The following is a 24,842-nucleotide window of genomic DNA, read 5'->3' on the forward strand; positions in this document are numbered from 1 at the left end:
ACCGGTGTTCCACACCTGAAGTCAATGCCTCATTGGTCCGATCCGACCATAAGCTAGTTACCCTAGATATCCACATCCTGCCCCCACCCCCCATTAAGGAAACCATGGTAAAAAATTTCTCCAAAGCCAACTTCATGCTTCTTAAGACAGAAGTGGTGAACTTCATGACACCCATGCAGATGGACAATGCAGTTACGACTACTGAATCCTACACAGTTGCACTTTATAAGTACTTACATGAGTACATGGATCGTGCTATCCCAAACAGAACCAAGATGCTATCCTCCAAAAAAAGGAAGTCAATCTGGTGGCCCCCTGCCATAAACAAACTGTACAACAGAAGGAAGAAACTGTTGCAAATGAGAGTAAAATCCCACGAGTGGTGGAGCTCCCTGGTCACCTTCAGTAAGAAGCTGTGATCCCTGATAAAATCCTCCAAAGCTAGTTACGAAAACAAAATCGTCACTGATTCTAAAGACAACCACAAAGCATTCTATAGCTATGTCAAGAATCTCAATGGCAACACTCAGATCTGCTCTGAGTTACAGCACAATGACACTAAATATATAGACCCAACTGATATTGCCAACATCCTGGCAAATAAGTTCAGTGCTAACTTTACCCCCCTCTCACCCCCTAAAGAGCCCATCTCTATACCGGAAGAATGCAAAGTTCCTGTAATCACGGCTGCACAGGTAAAAACCGCACTCTCCAAAGCCAATAACACAGCATCCATGGGACCAGACAACATCCCTGGCTGCATTCTACATGAACTACAGAATGAACTGGCACCCCACCTAAGTACCATGTTCAATCATAGCCTCACCTCAGGCTTTGTGCCTGTTGAATGGCGCACAGCAACGGTTATCCCACTCCACAAGTGGGGAGCCACCACAGACCCCGGGAACTACCGCCCCATTAGCCTGACGAGTCTGGTCTCCAAGGCCATGGAACGTATCATCATGGAACTTATTATAAACAAAGACATTGGTAATCTCCAAACTCTGGACCCCACCCAGTTCGGGTTTGTAAAAGGCAGATCATGTCTCCTAAACCTGACAGAATTCTTTGAAGCAGTCACCAAAGCCGTAGACAAGGATAAGGTGGTTCACACAGCCTATCTAGATCTTGCCAATGCTTTCAACATCATCCCCCACTCTGGGATTATAGATAAACTCACTAAACTAGGTATAAATCCCTATGTCACAAGATGGGTTGCCAACTGGCTCACTGACAGAACCCTCACTGTGAAAGTAGCAGACTCCAAATCCGACTTCAGACCAGTGACAAGTGGAGTACCACAGGGTTCAGTCCTGGGTTCTCTCCTGTTTGGTATCTACTTCTCTGAAGTACAGGCTAACACAGAAGGTCTTTGGCTGATGAAGTTTGCAGATGACTGCAAACTAGGAGCCATAATCGAAACTCCTAACGATGTGGACATCCTGCAAAAGGGCCTCACTGACACTGATGCCTGGTGTCAAAGCCATGGCCTCAAGCTCAATGCCAAAAACTGCATTGTCATCCCCTTTGGTAAAAACTCTGTACCCATGAACTACAACATAGGCGGTAGTATACTTAACACCGAAAGTGTGATAAGAGACCTTGGGACACAGGTGGACAGTAGTTTCTCCTTTGATAATCATATCGCCACAGTAATCAGGAAATCCTTCTATGTGGCACACCTCATCACAAAGGGTTTCTCATCCAGAAAAAAAGAGGTCATTGTTCCCCTCTACTCATCACTCATTAGACCCATTATAGAGTACAGCGCCCCTTTTGGTATGTACCTCACAAGACATCTACAACAACTGGAAAGGCCACAGAAATACCTCACAAAGAGGATTACTGTCCTCAAACAGATGCCCTACACAGACCGTCTCAAAAATCTCCATCTTTACTCCATCACATATCGCCTACTCAGAGGTGATCTCTGCCTAACATACAAAACTGTGTCAAACCCAGAGCTGCTGGACATGCTCCACTTAAGGAAATCCCATTCCCTCCGAGCTACATGCTCTAGGGACCTAAACCTTGTCACCACAATAAACAGAGCATGCTGGAGGGATAGATTCCTGTCCCAGAGACTTCCCATACTCTGGAATAAACTACCTATCTCTATCAAACAAAGCTCCTCATTAGCACTCTTCAAGAAAAATCTTGATGATTGGATGGGAAATAGGAAATTCACCCCGGGGATCACCTCTGTGTCTCTGCTCGACAGTGGCACTGGAAAATAATTTTCTTGGGTTCATAGGTTGGTACTAGGCTATCAGCCCTAGGGCCTATACAAGCCTAGCAATGACAATTCCGTGGCTATTTCTTCCCACACTATTTACTTCCCTGACCCCTGTCTAGCAGGGCAACTGACGTGATCCCCGGGGTGAATTTCCTTTCTCCCATCCAATCATCAAGGTTCCTTTTGAAGAGGACCAAAGAGGCACTCTGCTTAACATGTATGGGCAATCTATTCCAGAGTCTGGGGAGTCTCTGGGTCAGGAACCTATCCCTCCAGCATGTTTTGTTTATTGTGATGACAAGGTTTAGTTCCCTGGAGCATATGGCTCTGAGGGACTGGGATTTCTTGAAGTGTAGCATGTCCAACAGCTCTGGGTTTGACATGGCCTTGTATGTTAAGCAAAGATCGCCTCTGAGTAGACGATATGCGACAAGAGTATAGCTGGAGTTTTTTAAGGCGGTCAGCGTAGGGCATCTGCTTTAGGCCTGTGATTCTTTTAGTGAGGTATTTCTGTGGCATTTCCAGTTGTTGCAGATGTCTTGAGAGGTACATACCAAATGGGGCATTGTATTCTATAATGGGTCTAATGAGGGATGAGTACAGTGGGACAATGACCTCCTTTTTTCTGGATGAAAAGCCCTTAATGATGAGGTGTGCCACAATAGAAGGATTTCCTGACTGTTGTGGCGATGTGGTTATCGAAGGTGAGACCGCTGTCCACCTGTGTCCCTAAGTCTCTTATCACACTTTAGGTGTTTAGTGTACTGCCACCTATATGGTAATTCACGTATACATGTTTTTTCCCAAAGGGGATAACTATACATTTCTTGGCATTGAGCTTGAGCCCATGGCTCTGGCACCAAGCATCTGTTTCTGTAAGGCCCTTTTGTAGAGTATCCACATCATTTGAGGATTCAATAATGGAGTTTACAGTCATCTGCGAACTTTGTTATCCAGAGTCCCTTAGTGTTGGCCTGTACTTCAGAGAAGTAGATGCCAAACAAGAGTGGTCCCAGGACTGAACCCTGAGGTACTCCACTTGTCACTTGTCTGAGCTGGATTTGGAGTCGGTTACTTTTACAGTGTGGGTTCTATCAGTAAGCCAGTTAGCAACCCATTGGGTGATGTAGGGATTAATTCCCAGCTTAGTAAGTTTATCTATGATTCCAGAGTGGGGGATGGTGTCAAAGGCCTTGGCAAGGTCTAGATAGGCTGTGTGGACCACCTTACCCTTGTCCATGGCTCTGGAGACTGATTTGAAGAAGTCAATCAAGTTCAGGAGACAAGATCGGCCCTTCACGAACCCAAACTGGGTGGGGTCCAGTGTTTGAAGGTTGCCAATGTCTTTGTTTATAAGTTCCATGATAATACGCTCAATGGCCTTGCAGATAAGGCTTGTCAGACTGATGGGACGGTAGTTTCCGGGATCCAAGGTGGATCCCCCCTTGTGGAGTGGGATAACTGTAGCTGTGCGCCACTCAGTGGGCACAAAACCTGAGGTGAGGCTATGATTAAACATGACACTTAGGTGAGGTGCCAGTTCATATTGGAGTTCATGTAGTACACAGCCCGGGATGTCATCTGGTCCCATGGATGCTGTATTCTTAGCTTTGGAGAGTGCGTTTTTTACTTGTGTGGCCGCTATTACTGGAATTTGGCAATCTTCCGGTATTGAGATGGGCCATTTAGGGGGTGAGAGGGGGTGAAGTTGGCACTGAATCGATCTGCCAGGATATTGGCAATATCCTTGGGATCAGTATATTTAATGCCATTCTGTTTTAGCTCAGAGCAGATCTGAGCATTGCCATTTAGATTATTGACATAGTTATAGAATGCCTTGTGGTTGTCTTTGGAATCTTTGGCAATTTTATTTTCGTAGCTAGCTTTGGAGGATTTCATGAGGGATCTCAGTTTCTTACTGAGGCTGGTAAGGAAGTTTTTTGCATCCTGGGATTTTCCTCTTTTCTGCAACAGTTTCTTCCTTTTGTTGTAAAGTTTGTTTATGGCAGGGGACCACCAGATTGGCTTCTTTTTTTTGGATGAGAGCATCTTGGTTCTATTTGGGATGGCATGATTTATGCATGAGTGGATGTGCTCGTACAGTGCCTTAGTGTAGGATTCAGCAGTTGAACTTTCAGCTCCCGTCTGCATTACCTGGTGGCAAAAGCCAGGGTACCTTTTTGGCTGGGCTTGTATAGGCCCCAGGGCCAATAGCCTAGTACCTACCTATATATGTTTTGTACATTATATTTCACATATTGTATATTTAATATAGAAGTAACTATTTGGAACCATGTGCATATCCTAGCTTGTTGAAATTCTAAATTATGAAATGAATGGCTTTTCTCCAGTTAACACAAATGAGTTAATCTGTATTACATACCAGATGGCTGTTTTGCAGCCTAAGGCATCAGCAATCCAGTAACTAGTTGATATTGTTACTAAGTGTCCGGCATCAGTTTGTGCATGCAGACATTGCGTATTGTGCAGTGGTAGCTATCACTATAGTGCCATGCACGTGCCCAGTAGCATGGCACTGTCATGTGGCAGGTACCATTTATTTACTTGTTTGTTGGCTTGCATTTGTTGACTAGGACAGTCCAGCTGGGATGTCTCACTTTTAGTGGAATCTCTGAGTGGTAGTTACCAGAGTGTATGTAAGTAACATGGTGATGATAAATTATTTAGATCAGTTAACATCATAATGCAGGCAAACACTTAATATTACATGAACAAACAAACGGAATATTTACGGTAAGCAGACAGTGATCTAATTAGTAGTATTAACCTCATCACAAAAGGTTTCTCATCCAGAAAAAAAGAGGTCATTGTTCCCCTCTACTCATCACTCATTATACCCATATTAGATAATGCAGTGTATCCATTATAAACTAATGTCTTTCGGATTTTCCCAGTTAGGGGTCGCCACAGCGGAACTCCGGTCCGCTAACAATTGGCAGTGGATTTTTACAGTGCCGAGTTGCCAGCCCGACGCCCAACCTTCAAAGAAGGCACACCCATTCACGCACACACCTACTTGCATGTCTTTAAACGTCACTCTACCGCGGGGAGGACATGCAGACTCCACACAGAAGGTGCTCCAGCCGAGAATCGAACAGGAGACCCTCTTGCTGTGAGGCGACAACGCTAACTGCTGTACCACTGCGGCTCTACAGTGTATCCATAAAAATATGTTATTGCCTAAGGAAAGATTTTAGCAGTGGTGAAAAACATGTAGGTGTCTATACTTGAATTACTGTAGATGAAAGAAAAAAAGCCTATTAGATTGGTAAAGTTACATGATTAGCACACAGTTTTAAGGAGAAGGTATAGGAGAAAGCAAATGATGTACTCATTGATTATTTTAGGGAAAAACAACATGTTAAATATACACAAAGTGGCTAGGATTAATTTAATTTTGAGAAGAGAAAGACCTTAAAGGTAAAGATGAACCTGCACAGTGACAGGAGAGAACAAGATGTGTGCGTGTTTACATTATTTATGCGACAGAAACAGTTCAAATTTTTTATGAGGTATTGCCTTATTTCTTTACTGAATTGTGATTTCTCAGAATACATCTCACTGAGAGTGAATTTGTTAAAATATTTTTTGCCACCTACTGTAAATAAGGAGTCATCATATTTTATTTTTTACCTCAGGATTTGAACATGTTTTCCAGTAGATAAGGAAAGATTCATTGAGTTTTCATCCAGTTAATGATAGCTGAGAAGGAAGGACATCTGTATAAAAGCTAGTTTGCCACAAGTAAGATGGCAGTGAAATTGAAGTCAGCTCATCTGTTATAGGGGTATACAATGAGGAATCCTACCATGGTGACCAATATTAAAATGAGCTGTTCTGTTATAGGCAGGTTCTGTCTTTTGTAGATGGCATTATGGGAAGCTGTTAAAAATACAGGTGGAACATAACAGGAGAAAGTGTTATTTCTTATTTTACAGAGTCATATAGGACTACTACTATTCAGGAAAGGCACCCTAGCTGTTGATTTGAGCAGTTAGCTGCAGGTGCACTGTGTAACAAAAAACTTCATAAGTGATGCAGCCAGGGGGTTTAGTAGAGCTAACCTCTTTCTTTGGTAAGTTTTCCAGAGTTTGGATGTTAACAGTGATGTTTGGGCTTATGGGGTCCATGGCAGAGATGCAGAAGTCATTGTGGTTAAGCAGTTTAGTAAAAAGAACATGGATTTAGACTTGCTAACGGTGAGTTATAGTCCTCGCCTGGTAAGACAATGCTGGGGAGTGTGAATAGTTTACTTTCAAAAGCTGTGACAGTGCTGACTGGTAGACCAGTGTTAGAATTATCTGCATATGGTAAAAAATGTGCTATTTTGCTGTTCCTGGACTAATTTACCATATTGTTCACAAAGGCTGTGAACAGCAAGGGGCCAAGGAATGAACCTTGTGGTACATCTGTACCAACCAACATTTGGAAGAAATAGAGTAATTCCAGTTTATGGTTTATTTATTTACAAGATACTCTGTATGTGGACTATCTAGTTGCATTCCAGGTAAGGCAGCAGAGCCATAGCTATGGTGGGGTGAAAGAAATGGTTGCCTTGGGCAGAAGCTGTTAGAGATCATGGTCAGTGATGCTGATTGGGTGGAAGAAAAATATTCATTTAGTATCCCAGTTTGACATTGATGCTCGTAGTCATTCATTTAAACAGTCATGTGATCTTGTTACAATCAGTTTTGGAGGGGTTTTTTTTTATCTTTTTTGGTTCCTAATCTGGGGAGCACCCAAGATAACACAGTCATAATATTTAAAAGCTTGGCACAGACTTGTGCTGTGCACTAGCAAAAAGTCCTGAGTTAAGTAGTGTGTGTACTTAGACAGAGGTTTTGTTCTCAGTGCAGTCAACTGTGTGTGGGTGTGTGTGTCTAGGCGGAAGAGCAAAAGTGTATATCCTGTAGCTCCAGTCTCCTGGATTGACAGTATTTTTGGTGGGAGGTTGGTGTAATGGTCAAGGTGTTTACCTTACAAACACAAGGTTACAGGGTTTAAGTCTAACATGAGGTACCTGGCCAGGCTTAAAATGGCTCACAAGAGCAGTTAGCCTAGTACTAATCTATGAACGTATGGTGTGATCAGACAAAGATATTAGTAATTTTTAAAGGTCTGGAAATATTGTCCCTGATGAGTTTCCTTTCTCCAGTTAATTTCTGGGTTAGATAAAAACCCATATCACACATTGGAGAAGATGTTGGAGCCTGTGGGATGCTTGAGAAATTGTTGAGAGACACATTTACAGGAAATCTGGATCAAGGAGATAACAAAGTTAAGAAGCAATAATTGATTATTTCTAAAGAGCAGCCACCTTTATGTGTTGGGGGGGCAGTGAGTATGACTCTCTAAACTGAAAGAAATTGACCCTTTGGCTGATTAGTGTAAAGACACGGTGAGAGGCTCACTTAGCAGTTTTAGTAATTCTGGAGGAAAACCATTGAGAAGATGAACTCAATTTAACTTTCCTTGTTGGTTTCTTTCATAACTTTCCTTGGGTACTTGGATACCATGCTGACTGATACCGTCTGGAAACTATATGCAGTAGCAATGTTGATGGATGGGGTTTGAAACTGGCTGTGCTTGTTTAGGACAAGGTTTTTATAGAATCATGAAAATGTACCGCATACAGATGAGCAATGTCCCAGTCTTCATGATATGTAAGATGGAATACAGATGATGGTAGTCTACAGTGTCAAGGGTTTTGGCATCCAGATGTTATTGTTTGCAGAATATTTTATCCTGGTGGTAATTGCCATTTTTAAGTTTTTGTGAGATTCCTTGAACCTCATTTTGACAAGTCCTTGGTGCCCAAGACAGAGACCAGTAAAGCCCCATTCTTTCATATTTTAATTGCTAGAGTAATCAGTGACAGATTTGCTGAATAAATCTGCCACAGGCAGAGAGAGACAAATGTATCTAGAATGATATGAAGGAAGAGTTAAACTAGGAAACTCATCACACATAGAACAGGTAACTTGTCCACTCAGAGAGGCAATATGTTTAGTTGCTTAATTTCACATCTTGTAGCTTTTGTGTAGCTTCTGTTTACCCAATGGCTGCATTCCACCTCCAACTAAACGTATAAGTACTAACAGTAGAACCTAATTCTTCTGTACCAATATTACCTCAGTCTTACAGTGGTGGTTGCTTTATCCCTCAGTGTAAACTCCAATGCTGACAGTGGTGGGTGCCCTGTCCTTCATTGTTAACTCCAATGCTGAAAGCAGTGGGTGCTGTTATCCTCCAGTGTTAACTCCAACACTGACAGTGGTGGATGCCTTATCCTTCAGTGTTACCTCCAATATGGACAGTGGTGGGTGCCCTATCCATCAGTGTTAACTCTAGTACTGACAGCAGTGGATGCCCTATCCTTCATTGGTAACTCCAGTACTGACAGTGGCGGGTGCCTGTCTTTCAGTATTAACTCCAGTGCTGACAGTGGTGGTAGCCCTGCCCTTCAGTGTTAACTCTGATACTATTAGTGATGGCTTCCCCATCCTTCACTGTTATCTACAGTGCTGACAGTGTTGCATGCCCTATTCTTCAGTATTACATGTATGTTAACAGTGGTGGGTGACCCAGCCTTCAGTATTAAATGTATTTTAACAATGGTGGGTGATCCATCCTTCAGTATTAAATGCATTTTAACAGTGGTGAGCACTCTATCCTTCAGTATTAAATGTATACTAACAGTACTGGGTGCCCTATCCTTCAGTATTAAATGTATACTAATAGTGGTGGGTGCCCTATCCATCAATATTAAATGTATGCTAACAGTGGTGGGTGCCCTATCCTTCAGTGTGAAATGTATACTAACAGTACTGGGTGCCCTATCCTTCAGTATTAAATGTATACTAACAGTGGTGGGTGCCCTATCCATCAGTATTAAATGTATGCTAACAGTGGTGGGTGCCCCTATCCTTCAATATGAAATGTATACTAACCATGGTGGGTGCCCTATCCTTCAGTATGAAATGTATAATAACCATGGTGGGTGATCCATCCTTCAGTATTAAATGTATTTTAACAATGGTGGGTGATCCATCCTTCAGTATTAAATGCATTTTAACAGTAGTGGGTGCCCTATCCTTAAGTATTAAATGTATACTAGCAGTGGTGGGTGCCCTATCCTTCAGTATTACATGTAAACTAGCTGTGATGGGGTACTGTGTCTTCCAATACCAGACCAGCACTAACTGTGATGGAATACTCTGTCTTCTAGTACCAGATCAGCACTTACTATTATGGGGAGCTCTGTCTTCCAGTTCCACCTCAGCACTAACTGTGATGGGGTGCTGTGACTTCCAGTACCAGCTCAGTAATAACAGAGATGGGGTGCTGTGTCCTCCAGTACCAGATCAGCACTAACAGCGATGAGGGGCTCTGTCTTCCAATACCAGATCAACACTAACAGCGATGGGGTGCTCTGTCTTCCAGTTCTAGCTCAGAACTAACAGCGATGGGGTGCTCTGTCTTCCATTTCTTGCTCATTAGTAACTGTGATGGGGTGATCTGTCCTCCAGTACCAGATCAGCACTAACTGTGATGGGGTGCTTTGTCTACTGTACCAGATCAGTACTAACAGTGATGGGGTGCTCTGTCTTCCAGTACCAGATCAGCACTAACTGTGTTGGGGTGCTCTGTCCTCCAGTACCAGATCAGCACTAACAGTGTTGGAGTGCTCTGTCCTCCAGTACCAGGTCAGCACTAACAGTGATGTGGTCCTCTGTCCTCCAGTACCAGATCAGAACTAACTGTGCTGGGGTACTAGATCAGAATTAACAGTGATAGGGTGCTCTGTCCTCCAGTACCAGACCAGGACTAACAGTGATGGGGTGCTGTGTCTTCCAGTACCAGATCAGCACTAACAGTGATGGGGTGCTTTGTCTACTGTACCAGATCAGCACTAACAGTGATGGGGTGCTTTGTCTACTGTACCAGATCAGCACTAACAGTGATGGGGTGCTCTGTCTTCCAGTACCAGATCAGCACTAACAGTGATGGGGTGCTCTGTCCTCCAGTACCAGATCAGCACTAACAGTGATGGGGTGCTCTGTTCTCCAGTACCAGATCAGCACTAACAGTGATGGGGTGCTCTGTCCTCCAGTACCAGATCAGCACTAACAGTGATGGGGTGCTCTGTCCTCCAGTACCAGATCAGCACTAACAGTGATGGGGTGCTCTGTCCTCCAGTACCAGATCAGCACTAACTGTGATGGGGTGCTTTGTCTACTGTACCAGACAAGCACTAACAGTGATGGGGTGCTCTGTCCTCCAGTACCAGATCAGCACTAACTGTGATGGGGTGCTTTGTCTACTGTACCAGATCAGCACTAACAGTGTTGGGGTGCTCTGTTCTCCAGTACTAGGTCAGCACTAACAGTGTTGGGGTGCTCTGTCCTCCAGTACTAGGTCAGCACTAACAGTGTTGGGGTGCTCTGTCTTCCAGTACCACTCACACCAACAGTGCTGGGGTACTCTGTCTTCCAATACCAGATCAGCTCTAGCAATTTTTGGGTGAACTGTCCTGCACCATCAGTTCATTACTGACATTGGTGGGGTATTGTTTTGCTCAATGCCTGCTTATCGTAGTATGGCTGACCATGGGGAAGAGCTACTGTTCTGCAGGCTATCTTTATCCTTAAGCATTTATTTCAGGGTCACTACCCGCTCTAGCTAAGAAATTATCCAGTGCACGTTATTCTCAGATTATCTCTATCCTTGCAAAACCTCTACATTCCTTAAGAATCCCTCTGTAGTACAGTGTTTGTCATTAGGGACAAATGAGCCGACTAACTTAGAGAAGGCATGATGGTCAGAAAAGGGCTAGAAAAAAAAATCATATCAAGCGGTTGATTTCATCTACCACTTATGTACATCTACAATTCCCTTCACAAGTTCATTATAATTTCCTCACATTGTTTTTATGATTTTTATTTTCCATTCTTGCTATAATCATGCACTTGTTTTCATGTTTTTTTCCACAACCCTTCCCTGCTAGATTCAGAAATTCAGTCCAGAATTTTCATTCGTAAGCCTCCTTAACTTCCGTTTATGGAGCCCACCTTTGTGAGGTCTTTAATACTTACTTATTCGAGCATAACATTATCAGATGCTTTACAGGTTTTAATGTTTGCCTGAATACTGTTCTATATCTTAACCATATGTTGTAAAAACATCTTTGACCTCGCTATACTTCTGCTAACATTCTGTTAAATTCTTGTAGTATCTTTGTATCATGTTGTCTGTGTCCATGCTGAATGGATATATGAACAGGTGAACTTTTTTCAAATTATGGTAAACCTGAAGGTCCACTATTAGCCTTCAGCAGCAGAAAGAATATGCCATCCAGGTTATCGTGGTGCTTATATAAACAAACCAACAGCACTTTGCACTTGTACATGAAGACATTATTGTTAGTGAGCAGCATAAAACTGGGCCTGTAGGATACATGGGGCTATTCACCAGCTCACCTGTCAGTTAATATCTGGTTTGCTTTCCAACTTGTGTCTGAAGACAGTGATTCAGCCTGATGATGATGTACTGTGCAGGATTTTCTTTTATATACATGAATTTTCTGAGAGACAAGTCTATCATTCTGTCTCATTTTATTTGATTGCTTATTTCTGAGGTGTCGATGGTAACAGCTGCAAGCAGTTATGATATCAGGTGGATTGGTAGGAGACAGAGCTTAAGAATGATTTAAACAGAATGGAGTGAATTGCAGTAGTGAAAATTAGATACAGCACTATATAGCATATATAAAGCTCAGGCCAAGGGATACAAAAACAATAACCACCGCTGTGTACCAGCATCTGTATTACATGGATGTTACATTATCATCATTCAGAAAGGTGAACACAGCTAAAGATACACTGCAGTATAGACAGACAGTATGCTGTAGTGTCAGGGCATACATGTTCACATCAAGCTCCTCTGCCAGGGGCATGCTGATTGCTGGGAAGACAATCTGATGCGACCACTTCTTCCCTATAAAATGACCCATTTTGATTACTACATATCCCAGAGTACATCAGTGACATAATGCAGTGTATACTGCCTGAGATGCTAGGTGTGCATGTCGATACTGTTGCGTAGTAAAACTTAAACGTGATGTATATCACCACCTTTGGATTTATGTTCTGCTTTATACACATCAGTAGTGTAGTTGCCATCCAGTTGAGATGCACTTTGTTTTCGGGGAGCACCTTGGTACTGGTCTTATGTGTATATATAGAGTATGCATATAGGCTATTTCTAGGTCTCCAAAGATGTGTTGTATCATATTTACTACCTTCTTGTTGATACACCTGAGCTCCTTTACCTATACCACTTCCTTAGTTACGTGATAATTAACTGATGAATACTATTAATCTACTTGAAATGTCTACCGTGGTTTAGTGGTACTTCATGCAGTCTAGTGTGTACAAGGTCCCGGGGTTCAAAACTGACAGAGGTGTTTGGGGTTGGGAGGGTGGCCTAATGGTTAAGGTGTTTGTCTTACAAACACAAGGTACAGGGTTTGAGTCTCACAAGGGATAATTGGCTAGGCTTACAATGGCTCACAAGGGCAATTAGCCTAGTATGAACCTATGAACATCTAGCAACATCTATAGTTAAATTATAGGGTTGGGAGGGTGGCCTAATGGTTAAGGTGTTTGCCTTGCAAGCACAAGGTGCAGGGTTTGAGTCTCACAAGGGATAATTGGCTAGGCTTAAAATGGCTCGCAAGGGCAGTTAGCTTAGTACTAATCTATGAATTTATTGTGTGAATTTACTTCCTTTGGGTCCATCTTGGGAAGGACCAGGTGATGTCCTCTACACGTCCATGAGTTGAAGAACAGCTGCTACATCCACAACATTGAGTATCCCCTTTAAGACACTGGGATGAAAGCAGAACAGCAGGAGACAGCCTGGGTTCACTGTTAGTTTGATGTCACTGCAACAGTCAAATTTCAGATATTTAAATGCTACCCATCTGTTATGGGATACAAATGAAAGAAATAATTTGAACCCAGACCACTTACCCATTTAACAGGTGAATAGATAACTAAATGTTGTATTACATTTAAGTAATACATTTTTCCTATATCTGTTTCAGAATTTTATGACTGTGACACTGAAGCAGGTGATTTATTTCTACTGAGAAGTCTTACTGCTCATCACCAGCATTTGATGCAAAAAGGTAAGCAGCCTCATAATAATTACTTCATTATTTTTGTTTCCACTTCCTTAGTTCCGTGATAATTAACTGATGAATACTATTAATCTACTTGAAATGTATACATGCACCCATCTTCTAATGTTTCTAAGTTTCCAATGCTTTTACCAATGACATGCTGTGTTGCTTACTAAAGTGCTTCTCTGCATTTGTTTTGCGATGTTAAAAGCACTGCATCTAAATTAAGAAGTTGGCTTGCCTGCTTTTCTGGTGTTTTGTCGGAAGTAAAACTGTTTGGAATGTGGTTCTTGGTTGTACAGCAGGGTCCACTGAGTGACTAGCCAGTGACATAACAGCTATTTTGTGATTAGCATGGGCCAGGCACTTAGCTAAAAAAGTATTATGCTTTAAAGCTTTTGAGAATTTGAATTTGTGGCATGTGCTGAAGTGTGACTGATCTGAAGCTCAGCAAAAATTATTGCTATAAAAATATAATTAAATACATTTATTAATAGGAATCAAACAGCGAACATTCTTTGTTATATGATTTGGCCTATATCATTAATGTTGTATAGTACATTACTAGTTATAAACTTCATGACATAGAAAAAATAAATTCAAATGAAGCCCAAAATAAACTCACCATTTAAAAGAACAGCATAAAACCTGGCATTAGGCTACAGGAGATAAGAAAGCAGTCCCTAGTGGAACATGCTTGTTTCTTTTTTCTGAAAAAAATGGTATTTATCCAGAGTACAGTAGATTATAACAATATAAATTAATTTTTAGCATCTCCAAAATAAAACTAACTACATGCTCTATTAAATGTAGCACAGAAAGGAAAATAGATTTTATTCAAAACGTGTTATGGCTGTATTAAAATGTGATTTACTGACCTAAGTATCTACACCTAAATAATTTAAAATTTGATTGGTTTAAAGTCCCATTTAAAGGGAAAGAATGGCAAACCTTTTAAACGTTGCCGTATTTCTCAGTAAGGTGACTAATTTACAATAAAATGTCATTTATCTTTTATTGCACACACTCTTATATACACATTTCTTTACTGTATACTGTTAATAAAATATTAATGAATTCCTGCAAATAAGTTTTCTATTTCTTTTTTCAGAGTTTTTTCTTGCTATAGTCAGTAGCTATCCTAAGAAAAGGCCTTTGGGTTGTAAATACACAACTTGATATAGGATGTAATATATGCCCCTAATTTTGATAAAGAAATTAACAGACCAAAAAGCCTATCCTGCCAACATGTAATGATTTCTTTATAAGAGAAATACATGCTCACAGACTGCTCTCAATAAGGTCTACATTACCATCAGTTATTCTTACCAGTTTTAACAATTTTATTAGCTTTATACACTTTGAGAAAATGATCCGTGTAAAAGCTTCCACAAGAATATCCTCTGCAGCAAAGGAAAGGTTGTAAAAACAGAACACTAGGAAGCTTTATTATTATTATTTGCTTTTCATTCTGATTTAAATCTGGGAAAAAGAGTTAACCATAAAAAAATAAAAAATCAACAGGAAACTGGGATAATTGTTTTATACTCCTAAATTATTTTAAAAGGTGTTAAAATAAAGGTTTTGCTTATTATTATTAGTATTAGCATTATTATTATTTTAAATTGAGGCTGTGAAGTTGTTCTATCTCGCCAGTCATTCTTTACTGATGGGTTCGGCTCCGAGTCGGCACCTACTACAAAGCTCAAGGATTTCAAGTAGCTCAAGGTTAAGTCCCTATCCCATGATGCACCTTGAGTTACCCCAGGTCTAGTTTGCTGCTGCAACTATTGTCTTGCTAGCTCGGGGCAGTAAAAACTTTAATAGTTTTATATTTCTAAAAATTATTGGAAAATTATTGTTAGAATAGTTAGATATTTAGGTTAGATAAGTTCTTAAAGCTTTATCTGTAGTGTTCCCTTCCCTTGTGTGCTTTTTCATAGCCTTATATTTGGCCTTGTTTTTCTTCGTAGGCCTATTTAAATTTTACTGACTAGAAATTGTTTATTCGGTGACCTTTTTATCACATTTTTTTTCTTAGTATAGTATTGTGTGATTTCTTAGTGACTACAAATTGTTATTCAGTGACCTTTTGTCACATTCGTTCTTAGTATTTTATAATTCTTAAAGATAACTTGCTTATTATCTGCTTAATTTGTGTATTTGTGCTTGTTAGCCTTAATTTGAAGGCTTGTGTGCATATATTTAGCCTGTTTTTTTATTAGAAGGCTTATTAATAGTTGTAGTTAGCCTTAGTTTAAAAGGCTTGTGTGTGTACTTATATTTAGCCTGTTTTTCATTAGAAGGCTAATTTATATTTGCTGTTTTTGGGTGTGTCCATTTCCATTATGGCTGATGACAAGGACAAACACCCTAAGTCAGGGTTTAAAAAATGCCCTAAATGTGGGCAGAAGAGGTCTGTTACTGACTGGCCATGTTAATTGTGTCTACTGCTTAGGTGATTTACAAGAAACATGTTCCATATGCCATTCCTTTTCCTCTTGGGTCCTCCAAGAGAGAAAAAGGAAGCTCATTAACAGGGGTTTGTTGAAACTTTCTTTCCAGGAGGCTTTGAGTGACCAGGATGGATCTAGTAAGTCCTCAAAGTCCTCCAAGACTTCTGTGGATTCGAAAAAGTCAAAAAAGGCAAAGGAGTCTGTGACACTGGCTCCGCAGGTCTCTGAGCCGACTGTCTTTTCTTTTTGGAGTTAGTCCCCAGTTTTGGAACTGGTATCCGAAATTCCTAAATCGCCACTACTTCAGTCAGTACCATCGGTCCGTTCATCTCGGTCTTCTTTTAGCCTCTCTGATTTGGATGTGGATTGGGTGGTGCAGAAGCTTCTACAGGCACCGGCCTTTGCAAAATTATCGGCTTTGACCCAGGCGGCTTCGAAGCCGAAGACCCTTATGCCAGCTATATCTCTTCCTCCTCCGAGCCATACCGGTCCTTCGGAGCCAGAGGAGTCGGACTTGCTGATTGTGGAGCCTTCGGAACCAAGGCCTGCTCCAGTGTCTTCGGCTTTGTTCACTCTGATGTCCTCGGCGCCGAACGAGGACTCTAGGAGCCAACACTCTCTGGTCAGGTCCGGGGAGGATAGTCGAACTGACTTGTCAGGTTCTGACTTTGCCTCTCGGGACTTCGGCTCAGATGAGCTCGGCTCCTACCTCAGGCTTGGAGCCCATTGTCCCAGTGCCAGGGGTATCGACGGTTTCCTCGGATCCATCGGTCCCTTTGCATCGGAGCAGGGGTGCCTTCGAAGCCATGAGGAAAGTTATGTCTCGCAAAATATCCTCAACTTCAGGTCCGGCTTCTTCATCCCCTAAAGCGCCTGTGTCTGCTTCTGCTTCACAGATCCTAGCTAAGCGCAGAGACCCAGAGCCGCAGGAAGCCCCACTGGATGGCCATTGCTCTTCCAAGACCTCACCAGAAGCTTCCATTGCCACTGATGAGGTGCCCAGGAAGAGATTGTGTAAGAGGAAACATTTAGAATTCCGTCAGGAGTCTCTTATATCTGATACTGACTTGGATGAATCAGAAGGGTCCCCATGGTCTCCCTCTGAGGCTATCTCATTTGCAGAGATACATGAAATCCTTAGGCAGAGGGGTGACTGGCAGTCCACCAGCCCTACTGAGTATGAGTTGGTTCTCCTGAAGGCTTTCAGGTCTCAGCCCTCCACCTCTTGGGTGTCTCCTCCCTTCGATGAGCTTATGCATCTGGTCTCACGAAAGGTGTCAGAGTCTCTGGACACCATGGAGCCTGCCCCTAGGAGGCCTAATAAGTTCATATCTGCCCCCCAAGATAAATCCTTCTTCACCAGCGGTGTGCCAGTTGATTCCATGGTGGTGGCGGCAGACATCAAAAAGGAAATGTCTAAAACTTCCTCGTCTATCCATCCTCCTAACAGTGACTCCAGGATCATGGATAAATATAGGAAACGCATGTTTAGTTCAACAACTTTTGCACTCCGCTTAACTATTTAACCCATTTTACGAGACTACAAAGAGATCTCCTTTAAGAGCTGGGAGATAATCTTCAGGGTGCAATAGCTGCAGGGGTTACAGACAAAGTTGCCTCCCAGCTTGCTACCCTCAACTTTATAGTGAACTCATCCATGCGCCTCATTTCATATGCAGCTGATGGAATGAGTAGGGCAGCGAGTACAGGAGTTGCTCATAGGAGACACTCCTGGATGCTCTTTTGTTCCTTTGCGGAGCCCTTCAAGTCATCCATTGTGAATACCCTACCCTTTGATGGCTCATCCGTTTTCGGGTCCAAAGTTAAGGAAACTTTAACCAGGTGTGAGCAGAAGGGAAAGACTCTGCCTGCCTTCAGAGTCCATTTTTCCACCCCTACCAGACCCTACCCCAAGAGTCAAAAGGGAGGGAAAATGTGGTTCCGAAAAGCCCAAGGAGCCTTTCGGGACACACATGGTGAACCCACCTCCAGGGGCAGAGGAGGGGCAATAATAGAAGATGCTGCCCTCACGGCAGAGGAGGTCTGCAAAGCCAGGTACGACAGAGATCACTTGAAAGGAGGCCTGACTATCCTGCTCTGGAGGCAGTCAGGGGTCGCTTATCTTTGTACCAAGACGTCTGCCTCAAAATAAATGACAACTGTGTACAAAGTATAATTTCCAGAGGATACATCATCCCATTTGCCACGCCCCCTCCACTGACAAGAAAAATCCCGGATGTTCCATCCTGTTACAGGGAACAAGCAACAGTAGAGGTCCAGACGTTGTTAGAAAAAGAGTCATCCAACCAATCCCAGCAGACCAGATAGATGCCGGAACTTACTCAAGATTCTTTTTAGTTCCAAAAAAGACAGGGGACTGGAGAGCTATATTGGACCTCAGCAGACTAAACAAATCTGTAAAAAAAGAGAAGTTTCGGATGGTCACACTTCAGTCAGTAATTCCCTTCTTAGGGAAAGACAATTGGATGTGCTCGATAGATCTCCAGAATGCGTACTGCCACATAAAAATGGCCAGGCCATCCAGAGATCATCTGCGCTTCCGGCTTGGAGTCAGTCATTACCAGTTTCGAGCCCTGCCCTTTGGTCTCACTACAGCCTGCAGAGTGTTCACCAAATGCATGGCAGTGGTCACAGCTCACCTGAGACGTTTAGGATTCCAGGTGTTTCTGTACCTAGACGATTGGCTCCTTACCGCCACCACCAGGCATCAACTTATTCAGGCCAGGGAGTCCACTCTGTCACTCTGCAATCAGCTGGGCATTACAATAAACTCAGAAAAATCTGTCTTGTCTCCATTGCAGCATATCATCTTTATCGGAGCAGAACTGGACACCACCACACTAAGGCTTTCAGTAGAAAGAGTCTTACTTCTCTGTCAGCAGGTCCGCATTCTAATATCCAAAAACAAAGCACCAGCATCAGAAGTTCTGAAATTATTAGGAATGATGGCAGCAGCAATTCTGGCCATACCACTGGGTCGTATGCACATGCGGATACTGCAATGGCTGTTGTTCACTCAATGGTCTTACCAAGAGCTCCCCATGTCTCACATGATAATGATCACAAATTCCTGCAGAAAGGATCTTCAGTGGTGGTTAACCTCACTTCATGTTATGATAGGACGTCCATTTCTCTTACCCCCCCACCAGCAGCCGCAGTGACCATGGACGCTTCCCTGATAGGGTGGGGGTGGGGGGCATTTTCAGGGAAGGACAGCCCAAGGCACATGGACCGATCAAAAGACACAGCTGCATATCAATGTCCTAGAGATGAGCGCAGTACTTTTGGCATTGCAGTACTTCCAGGACTCTCTTCCTCTGGGTACGATTGCAATTCAGATGGACATCATGTCAATGGTCTGGTACTTGAACAAACAAGGAGGAACCAGATCCTTACCCCTTTGTCGTGAGGCCCTAAGAGTATGGCAGTGGGCTGTATCCACCCAGCGCTTTCTGTTAGCAACGCACATCCCGGGGAAATTCAGCATGATAGCAGACAAGCTGAGCATAGCAATTTTGTTGCCCCACGAGTGGTCCCTCAAGACAGAAATAACAGACAGGATATTCCGCAGGTGGGGCCAGCCTTGCTGCGACCTTTTTGCCAGTCACATGAACACCAAATGCAGAAGCTACTTCGCCCTGATTCCCCCTCTGGGAGAAGCCCCAAGGGATGCACTTTTTCACGATTGGCCCCCGGGTCTCCTCTATGCATTCCCACCAATCCCATTGATACCCAAGGTATTACAGAAAGTCAAAGCCATGGGAAGAACTATCATTCTAATAGCTTCTCATTGTCCTCATCAGATTTGGTTCCCCTTCCTTCGACTTCATCTTTTGGAGGACCCCTGGATTCTGGACCCAGTTCTGGACCTTCTGATGCACTCGTCGGGGGAACTTCATCCCGCTCTGCAGTCCCTGAAGTTGACAGCTTGGCTGCTCCAATTCCCATCATAGCCAGGTTCCATAACCTTTCCAATGAGATGAAGCAATTTCTCCTATCCTCTCATAAATCCTCTACGAGGAAGCTATACTTGAGCAAATGGAAAAAATATTTTATATGGGCCTCTAAAAACAATATTAATCCTTACCAAGCCCCTATGGCCTCTATACTAGAGTTCTTGACCATGATCTTCAATAAAGGAGCTGCAGCAGCAACAGTCCGTGTTCAACTTGCTGCCATCTCTTAACTTTCATCTTGGATTCGAAGGGTTGAATATTATGCTACACAAATTATCCAAAGCCTTTCTCAAAGGGACCTGTCATATTAGACCACCTGTGAAATCTCCCTGATGTTCATCGTGTTACACTGCTGCAGTCATTACACTTGGGTTATCCTGCCGTCAGGTGGTCCCGCAGTTGGCCAGAGTTCCAAAGTCTTGGTCCGGCGTCGGTTGCTGTCACTTCTTCCCTGATGTCAGTGCGCCAGGGGTATATAAAATGCATCCAACGCCATTTTCCCCAGTCTTTCTTGCCGTGCGGTGCCCGAAGCAGAAGCAGTTCGCAAGTGCCGGTCGGCCGACTCCTGAGATTTTCGAAGTCGAATTTCAGATCCGAAGTCTTCAGTAAAGCTAAGTACCCCATTGGGGAAACTTTTTTCTTGCCTCAGACCGATGTCAGAAAAAGTTCATAATTGTATTTCCTGTGGTAAGCAAATACCTCATAAGGACTTCCACTCTTACTGTATTCCATGCCTAGGCCCTGATCACGACGTCACTAGTTGTCAGTTTTGTGCTAGATTTAACAAACGCACTATAAAAAGATGTGTTGATTTTGCTTTGCACTACTTTGGCTGAAGGTTCAATTATACTATGCCATCGGATCAACCGACGACCTCAATACCGAAAAACGCAAAGACAAGGATAAAGACAGGCATCCGAGGTCCAAAACCGATGACGAAACCTCTTCTAGACCAGTCACCGGTTCGATGGTTCTCAGTGAGGCGCAGCCCCTGACACCCGCTACCTCAGAGCCACAGGCCGCTTCCGACTCCCACGTGGAGACAACTAGGCCTCTGGAAACTCAAGGTATTGGGCCTATGGAAACTAATCCCTCAGATGGGTCTGGAGCCGCTGAGCAGGCATCGGCTTCTGAGGGTGTTTTCAGACCTTCACAACTTACCATTAAAACAACAGCCAAGGCAAAGGTACCATTAAAGACAAAGAAACAAGTACAGCATTCTCCTGGACAGTCCTCCATGCCTAAGAAACAGATGCTTAAAATGGCCGAAGACCTCATTACTCTAATCAGGGGTTCCCATCCCCCTCCTGAGAAAAGGCCTAGGCAGGATACAGACTATGATTCCTCTGATCAGGTTTCCATTTCCTCTGATTCCTCTTCAGACCAGGGATACTCTCTACCCCCATGAGGACTCTGATGCTGAAGAATCTATCCCTTCAGCCTCTCCCCCTGAGGATTATTCTTTTGGGAAAACTTTACATACCATGAGGGAGCATTTCCATTCAGAAAGTCAGGATTCAGAAGCCAAGAAAAGGCTCAGGGATTTCCTTTTATTGCCTCAGCACAGGCCCCTGGCTATTCCGCCTGTGCTAGACATTGTGGATGATGTGTTCTCTGAATCCAGCTTATCTCTTGATTCTTTGCCCCCTGCTCCAGCCAAGCCAGACAGGTATTATAGAGTCCCGGACTCTCACAAGTTTCTTTACAAAAACCCTTTTGCTGATCCAGAAACTATTTCCCAGGGTCCAAAAGGGGTTAAGGCTTCCTTTGCAAAAAAATCCAGTACCCTCTGACAGAGATTCCAGAGCTTTGGATAGATGGGGGAAGAAAGTATACACTTCTGCAACTTTAGCAGTAAGAGCTTTAAATTGCCAATTTCACATGCTTAAGTACCAACAATGTTTAATGGCTCAGTTAAAACAGAAAATGCTTGCAAGCTCAGAAGCTTCTGATTGTAAAGAAATGCAGGATTTATTGCATGCAATTGAACAGGTGGGAAAACATACTCTGCAATGTGGTTTTGATTCTTTAGAGGCTTCTTGTAAAGCCGCAGTTACAGGTTCTGTGATTCGAAGACATGCTTAGTTAAAAGAACAGAGTTTACCTGATCATGTTAAGGCAAAATTACTGGATGCTCCTTTACAGCATGATACCTTGTTTGGTGTTAAGGCAGAAGAGGTGTTAAAGAAAATGGAGGATAAAGCTAAATCTATGCAAACAGTCAAGGATTTCTTACAGGTACAGCCACCTCTGTTTAGCAGAAATTGGCCAACAAAGAATTGGTCCTTTCCAGTGTCAGACAGGCCACAGAGAGGCAGATACAGACACCCAAGAGGCAGATCTCAACCCCAAGGCTCAAACAGACAATGACAGTGGGGCACCTCAACCCCAAAAGGAGGTGGGGACAAGTCTAAACCTTACAGGAAACAGTCACAATGACTTTCCCCTTCGTATGCCAAGCACGTCCCTTTTGGAAGCCCCCTTAGGGGGAAAACTAGCACTTTTTTCTCAAAACTGGCAAACAATCACCCAAGACAAATGAGTTCTGAATATTGTGTCTCAAGGTTACAGGTTCCACTTTCATACTTTACCAAGGCTAAAAGGAATGCCAGTCCTGCCGCAAAATCAATGGGCAAAGGCACAAAAACAAATTTCTGCCCTCATGGACATGAGAGCTATTCAAAAAGTACCACAACAGGAATAAGGACAAGGATTTTACTCAAGACTCTTCCTGGTCCCCGGAAAGGGCAAGGCCTGGAGGGCCCATACTAGACCTTTCAATTCTGAATACTTACCTGGCTATTCCAAAATTCAAAATGTTGACATTACAGCAGCTTCTACCCATGCTGGGCAAGAAGGCTTGGCTTGTTACTCTGGACCTCAAAGAGGCATACCTGCATGTCCCTATCAGACAGAATTGCAGAAGATACCTCAGATTCAAAGCTGGTACAATGCACTACCAATTCTCTGCACTGCCCTTTGGCTTATCTACTGCACCCAGGGTCTTTACAAAGTGCCTGGCACCAGTAATTGCATTTTGCAGACAAAAAGGAATTCAAATATATCCATACCTGGACGACTGCCTCATTCAAGCAGAGACAAAGGACATTCTTCTACAGCATCTGGCATTTGTAAAAAGGTTGCTAATTTCTCTAGGGTACACAGTAAACAAAAAGAAGTCAAAACTAGTGCCCTCGCAACAGATTATATTCCTGGGTGCCAGCTTAAATACAACGGCCCAGATGGCTTACCTCACGCCAGACAGACAAGTTCAACTAACTCAATATTACTGGCAAAAAAGTCCCATCTCCCTGCAAGAAAAATTCTGCAGGCCCTGGGATTCATTGCATCCTGCATACTACTAATACCATATGCCAGACTGCATATGAGGAAATTACAATGGTACCTAAAAAGTGTTTGGACTCAACACTCTCACGGTTTAGAAGCAGTAATACCAATGATTCCCTGCCTACAACAGGAGTTTCGATGGTGGGCACAGGCATGTCACCTAAACAAAGGTCAGCCTTTTACCCAACCCACAGCCAGGCAAACTCTAACAGATGCTTCGGATTACGCCTGGGGAGCACACATGGCAGGGAAGTGCATTCAGGGCAAGTGGACCACAGACCAGATGCATCTTCACATCAATCAAAAAGAGATGTTGGCTGTTCAAAATGCCCTAACAGCTTTCAAGGACCTTCTGCATCCAGGACAATTATTACTAAAGACAGACAATACCACAGTAATGTGGTACATAAACAAGCAAGGAGGCACTCATTCTTATCCCCTATGCAGGCAAGCCATGACCTTGTGGATCACAGCTCTAACGTATCAAGTTCACCTGCAAGCACAATTCCTGCCAGGAAAGAAAAATACTCTGGCAAACTATCTAAGCAGAAATATCATGGACCCTCATGAATGGAAATTGAATCCACAAATCTTCAGCATGGTAACGCAAAAATGGGGATGCCCAGACATAGATCTTTTTGCCTCCCCACTGAATTACCAACCACAAAAATTCTGCACAAGGACTTATCACAAACAAGCATGGAAACTGGATGCTCTTTTGTTCCGCTGGAAAAACCTAAAAGTTTATGCCTTCCTGCCACTGCCTCTCCTTTCAAAGGTACTCCTAAAAGCCAGACAAGAAAAACCACACATGATCCTGATTGCTCCAGACTGGCCACGCCAGCACTGGTACCCTATCTTAAGGAACTTGGCTCAAGGCCCACCATGGATTTTGCCTCAAATTCCACACCTTCTGACTCAACAAAACAATCAGATCCTGCACGGTCAGCTCAAAACCCTAAACCTGGCTGCATGGCAGATACATTAGTCAAACAGGCAACACCTCTCTCTAAAGCTGTTATGGATGTCATTTTGGAGGCCAGGAGGCCTAGCACCAGGAAAGCTTACTCAGAAAAATGGAAGAGATTCTGCGCCTGGAACCAGGCTCAAAGCCTTGACCCTCTTGTTCCAAACATTCCTCAGATTTTACAATACTTAACTAAGATGCTGGACAGAGGCCTGTCCTTCTCATCAATTAAGATCCACGCCTCTGCCATTTCAGCACATTACAACACGGATACTCCTTTATTCTCTCATCCCTTGCTAAAGCAGTACCTCAGAGGGGCTAAAAACATAAGACCACCCTGGAGAGCACCAACACCAACTTGGGACCTCAATTTCGTTTTGGAAAAACTGACCCTACCACCTTTTGAGCCAGCCAATACAGCCGATCTAAAATTTTTATCATGGAAAACAGCTACAAAGCTACAGGCATTATTGGCAGAGGAACCTTTTATAATTTTTTCATCAGGACAGGATTTCTTTAAGGACAAACCCTATCTTTATGCCAAAGGTGATATCTAGTGTGGCTCTTAACCAAACCATCCATTTGCCAACTTTTTATCCAAACCCCCAGAATAAAGGGGAGAAACATCTGCATTCTTTAGACATACACAGGC

The 24,842-nt window shown here is 43.1% G+C and overlaps 1 protein-coding gene across 7 annotated transcripts in view; it reads left to right on the forward strand.

Moving 5' to 3' along the window:
* The window catches only part of DMTN (dematin actin binding protein), a 1,900,252-nt gene that overhangs the window by 302,922 nt on the left and 1,572,488 nt on the right, over positions 1-24,842 (forward strand). For 6 of the 7 annotated variants that reach the window (XM_044082941.1, XM_044082937.1, XM_044082938.1 and 3 more), the window contains exon 3: positions 13,365-13,448. The exons of the other annotated variant lie outside the window; for it this stretch is intronic. The gene's annotated coding sequence lies outside the window, so the exon portion shown is untranslated. The remainder of the gene's footprint in view (positions 1-13,364; positions 13,449-24,842) is intronic. 7 annotated transcript variants of the gene reach the window in all.

Source organism: Protopterus annectens, chromosome 9.part0, assembly GCF_019279795.1.
Source record: "Protopterus annectens isolate FY-2018-M chromosome 9.part0, PAN1.0, whole genome shotgun sequence".
NCBI lineage: Eukaryota > Metazoa > Chordata > Ceratodontiformes > Protopteridae > Protopterus > Protopterus annectens.